Here is a 6,000-nt window from a genome sequence, read left to right on the forward strand (position 1 = left end):
AAAACATAACATAAAACAAAATAGGTGACTACTTTGGTAATAATTGAGAAATTAATAATCCATCAGAAAAAGAAAGTGTAGAAGAATAGACTTACAGGGCAGAATGATCTGTCTGATAAAGCCTCTCAAATTGTACCTTTTTTCTTCTCTTGTACCTTTTCACTCCTATGCTCATGTTGGAAAAAAATAATTGCTTGGTGATTAAAAAATCTAAAAGTGATCTAGGTATGTGGAGATCTTAATGGTTAATCAGCCTATGACAATTTTGTCAGAGTCCAATTAAGATATTTAAGCTCTGTTACTGGAAATCCAGCATCAAGAAATTTTATCAAAGTTAAGGTATAATTAGGAAAAATATAGGTATACATGTACACGTAAGTATGTATGTGAGCATACATATATATATACTTTGTATGTATGATTTATATTAGTCATTCATAAATATTTCCAGGAAAAAGTACACATGAAAGTAGATGAATATATTCAAGTTTTTGAAACCAATGTTTCCAAGAGACAAAGAGTCAGCAAACATTTTATTTAAATGTCTAGATAGTCAAGATTTCAATAATACTTTTTGACGGAAACATTGCCAGTTAGGAGGCCAAGGCGGGTGGATCACCTGAGGTCAGGAGTTTGAGACTAGCCTATCCAACATGATAGAACCACATCTCTATTTAAAAATACAAAAATTAGCTGGGTGGTGTGGTATGCCTGTAGTCCCAGCTACTCAGGAGGCTGAGGCAGGAGACTTGCTTGAACCTGGGATGCGGAGGTTGCAGTGAGCCGAGATCACTGTACAGCACTCCAGCCTGGAAAACAGAGAGAGACTTCTCAAAAAAAAAAAAAAAAGAGAGAGAAACATTTTCAGCAGGAATTGTCCCGAAGTCCCGAAGGCCGTGGTTCAGGCCTCTGAAATAGACTATTAATTACTTAACTCATTGAGTCCATGCTTTAGTTATCTTCATATCCCTTGTGATTAAAAATTCTGCAAATTCTAGAAATTTAACGAATATTTATTGAAGAGTGTTAGCTACTAAGTAAAATTTAAGTCAGTGTATACTTATGGAGATGATACTAACTATCTATAAATCCTTTTTAGAAGAGAAATACAATAATCTAATTGCCAAGTCTGATATGCTATTATCAGTTTCTGGAATGACCAGCTCTTAATTCTAGATGCAAACTGAACCTAAGACTCTGCAACCAAGTTGGCTCAGTGAAAAGGAAATAAAGAGTGGCCAATTGCTTGGCTGAAATGGAACTGTTAAAAGAGCAATCTAGCCTTTTTTAAAGGAGAAGAAAGTACATAATGAACAGAAAAGACATGAAACTCCAAGAGCTAATGTTCAAGCATTAGAGATTTAGAAATACAAGCTTTCTTTCTCTGGCATCTGTAAGACTTTACAGTCATTATTCATTTTTTTACTATTGTCCATAAAATCTAAAGATAAAATGACTCCATAAGAATAATATGACTTCACAATTATCAAATATTCATTTTCATTCTCAATAACATGCAGTGTAAAGTATCTGTTTATCAACATTAAAGTCAAAAAATAGGGAAAATTTTGTATTAAATGAAAATAATTGATAAAAACATGTTTTATGGCACTGTTTAACTTAGAGCAATCTACATAAATTAATGACAGTTTACATAGCTCTTTAAAAGTTATTAAACATTAATATCATCTTCCTGATATATTATGGAGCAGCTGAAACTGATACATATTTGTAGAAGTTCTGATTTCAAGATTCAGAACGATGGGAGAAGGTCCTGACAAATTATTTGATCATTCTGCCCATCACAAAGGAAATTAAATAAACAAAATACAAACAAACAAATACATCAGTATAACTCTAAATGAATATATATGTATGTATGCATATGAAATTTCTAAACGTTTGGGGAAATGACATGTGCCATGACATTCTATTTAGAACATTCTAAATAAATTTTAAGATACATTTTATTATTTCTTCCATATGGTTGGATACTAAATGACCAAAAGACAGAGTCAGACATTAAGGAAATGAAAAACATAGGAAGAAGGTCTGCTAAATATACTTAATACAAAACCAGGTGGGATAACGGGCTCAGTTATAGGCAGTAGCTACCAGCACTCATGAAAATGTGAAGCCCGTTAACTATATTTAATATGTAGAATTAAGCAAGTCACTTATTTTTTATTAATACTAATAATGTATTAGAATCAAACCAGGACATGCGTGTTCTGCTTTACTAATTGACTAATTTATTTTATGTGGACACTCACCCACAGCACTTTATTTCTTGCCCTCCATATCAGAGCTGGGAGCAAGAATTTAAAAATAACTACCGTGTACTTTCTTCTCCCTCCTCTTCTCCTCCTTTCACCTTTGCCTCTCCCTTCTCTTCCCCTCCTCCTTTTTTACCTTTCTTCTTTTCCACTCTAGTCTTTATACTCCTCTATCTTCTTATTCAATACCTTGTTTTATGTTGTTACTGTTATTTTTGAGGCAAGGTCTCTCTATATTACCCAGGCTGGCCTCAAAATCCTGGGACCAAAAGAGCCTCTCATTTGAGCCTATCCAGAAGCAGGGACTATAGGCTTGTGCTGTTGTGCCCAGCTCAATAACTTTTTTATTATCGTATCTTACACATATATTCAATAATTTGTGTATTAAAAATTCTTTCATATAATGTGCATAGTTGGTAAAACGATAACTAAAAAATAAAATGGATATTAAAAAACTTTTAGTGGAGGAGGGGACTCAAGATGGCGCTGTGAGAACAACCCAGGATTGGAGCCCGCGTTGAATTCGCAAACGGTGAGTCAGTGCTGCATTTCCAGACTGATCTTTGTTGCCCACAGAACGGGGAAACTCCCAAGTATAAAAAGACACGGGACGCCAGGCAGTAGGTCGGCCTGGCGAAGCCGGCAGCCGGGGCGGCGGCGGCCGGCCCTACCCAGCAATCCCCACAGGGCGCGCTTGTCCGGCTGCCTTGTTGAACCGGCAACCTGAGACTTGAGAGGGCTGGACTTGAGACTGAACGAGACTTGCACAGTAGCCCAGCCCAGGGGATTGCAGGGACAGATCGCTTGGGATACCCAGTGGGACGAACAAAACCGCGATTTCAAACTATCCCGGGCAGACGGTCCGAGACGCTCTGTGGGGGAAGGGCGTCCACCACTACGGAGGCAACCTGCCCCAACTGATATACACGCCCACTGCTGAGGCAGCCAGCCGTTGCCGAGGCAACCCGCCCCAACTGAGATACACGCCCACTGCTGACGCAGCCAGCCGTTGCCGAGGAAACCCGTCCCTACTTAGATACACGCCCACTGCTGACGCAGCCTGCCGTTGCTGAGGCAACACGCTACAACGAAGAGACTCCGCAGCAGGGCGTGGCGGAGACCACAGCAGAGCCGGCAGGAACAGCGCGAATCACACAACAGCAGGGCGGAGCCTCGGCAGCCAAACAGTGGCTAGTCTGCCTTCGAGCTGGGCAGGACACCTGATCGGACATCCAAAAATAAAGCCCAAACCCCTCAACACAGAGCATTTGAGAAAAAAAAAAAAGGGTTGTTTAATGAGCTGTGTTGCAGCAGAATCAAACATAGCAGCCTAACAGCCCTGAATGAACAACAGAGCTCACAGCTCAGCAATTAAACCCCTATAAAGTACAAACTGTCTCCTCAAGCAGCTCCCTGACCCCTCTATATCCAAAAGACTGTCATTAGGCAGGCATCATCCTGGGACAAAGAGAGCAGAAAAAGAAACTGGTAGCATCCCTCACTGTGCCACGGCTACTAGAGGTGCACCCCAGACAAGCAGGGTCTGGAGCGGACCTCAACAGTCGTACAGCGAAGGGGCTAGACTGGTAGAAGGAAAACCAAGCAACAGAAATACTTCATCATCAACATTCTGGGTGTCCACTCAGAGACCCAAACGAAAAGTCAGCAACTACGCAGATGACCAGCAGACAAATCCACAAAGATGGGAAGAAACCAGCGCAAAAAGGAGGAAAACACCCGAAACCAGAACACATCGCCTCCTAGAAAGGACCAAGACTCCTCACCAGCAAGGGAACAAAGCTGGACGGAGAATGACTGTGACGAAATGACGGAATTAGACTTCAGAAGATGGATAATGAGAAACTTTTGTGAGCTAAAAGATCATGTATTAAATCAATGCAAAGAAACTAAGAACCTTGAAAAAAGATTTGAAAAAAGATTCGAGGAAATGATAACAAGAATGGATACCTTAGAGAGGAATATGAATGAATTAAAGGAGCTGAAAAACACAATACGAGAACTTCGCGAAGCAAACGCAAGTTTCAATAGCCGAATTGACCAAGCAGAAGAAAGAATATCTGAAGTCGAAGACCAACTCAATGAAATAAAACGAGAAACCAAGATCAGAGAAAAAAGCGCAAAAAGGAATGAACAAAGTCTCCAAGAAATGTGGGACTATGTGAAAAGACCTAACCTACGTTTGATAGGTGTACCAGAAGGGGACGAAGAGAATGAATCCCAGCTGGAAAATACTCTTCAGGACATCATCCAGGAAAATTTCCCCCACCTAGCAAGACAAGCCAACACTCAATTGCAGGAAATACAGAGAACACCACAAAGATATTCCGCAAGAAGAGCAACCCCAAGGCACATAATAGTCAGATTCAACAGGGTTGAAATAAAGGAGAGAATACTAAGGGCAGCCAGAGAGAAAGGTCAGGTCACCCACAAAGGGAAGCCCATCAGACTCACAGCAGATCTCTCGGCAGAAACACTACAAGCCAGAAGAGAGTGGGGGCCAATATTCAACATTCTTAAAGAAAAGAACTTTCAACCCAGAATTTCATATCCAGCCAAACTGAGCTTCAGAAGTGAAGGAAGAATAAAATCCTTTGCGAACAAGCAAGTACTCAGAGATTTTGTTACCACCAGGCCTGCTTTACAAGAGCTCCTAAAAGAGGCACTACACATAGAAAGGATCAATCAGTACCAGCCATTCCAAAATCACACTGAATGCTAAAGAGCTTCAACATAATGAAGAATCTACAACAACTAACAGGCAAAACAGCCACTTAGAATCAAAATGGCAGTATCAAATTCACACATAACAATCTTAACCCTAAATGTAAATGGACTAAATGCACCAATCAAAAGACACAGACTGGCAAATTGGATAAAAATACAAAACCCATCAGTGTGCTGTATCCAGGAAACCCATCTCACATGCAAGGATACACAAAGGCTCAAAATAAAGGGATGGAGGAAGATTTACCAAGCTAATGGAAAGCAAAAAAAAGCAGGAGTTGCAATTCTCATCTCTGATAAAATAGACTTTAAAGCAACAAAGATCAAAAGAGACAAAGAAGGCCATTACATAATGGTAAAAGGATCGATACAACAAGAAGAGCTAACGATCCTAAACATCTATGGACCCAACACAGGAGCACCCAGATACATAAGGCAAGTTCTTAATGACTTACAGAAGGACTTAGACTCCCACACAATAATAGTGGGAGACTTTAACACTCCACTGTCAATACTAGACAGATCAACCAGACAGAAAATCAACAAGGATACCCAGGGCTTGAACTCAGACCTGGAGCAAGCAAACCTGGTGGACATTTACAGAACTCTCCACCCCGAATCCACAGAATATACATTCTTCTCAGCACCACATCACACCTACTCTAAAATTGACCACATAATTGGAAGTAAAGCACTGCTCAACAAATGCAAAACAACTGAAATCATAACAAACAGCCTCTCAGACCATAGTGCAATCAAGTTAGAACTCAGAATTCAGAAACCGGCCCAGAACCGCACAGCTTCATGGAAACTGAACAACTGGCTCTTGAATGTTGACTGGGTAAACAACGAAATGAAGGCAGAAATAAAGAAGTTCTTCGAAACCAATGAGAATGAAGACACAACGTGCCAGAACCTCTGGGACACATTTAAAGCAGTCTCTAGAGGAAAGTATATAGCAATAAGTGCCCATATGAGG

The sequence above is a fragment of the Callithrix jacchus genome, chromosome 10, assembly GCF_049354715.1.
Source record: "Callithrix jacchus isolate 240 chromosome 10, calJac240_pri, whole genome shotgun sequence".
In the NCBI taxonomy this organism is placed as follows: Eukaryota; Metazoa; Chordata; class Mammalia; order Primates; family Cebidae; genus Callithrix; species Callithrix jacchus.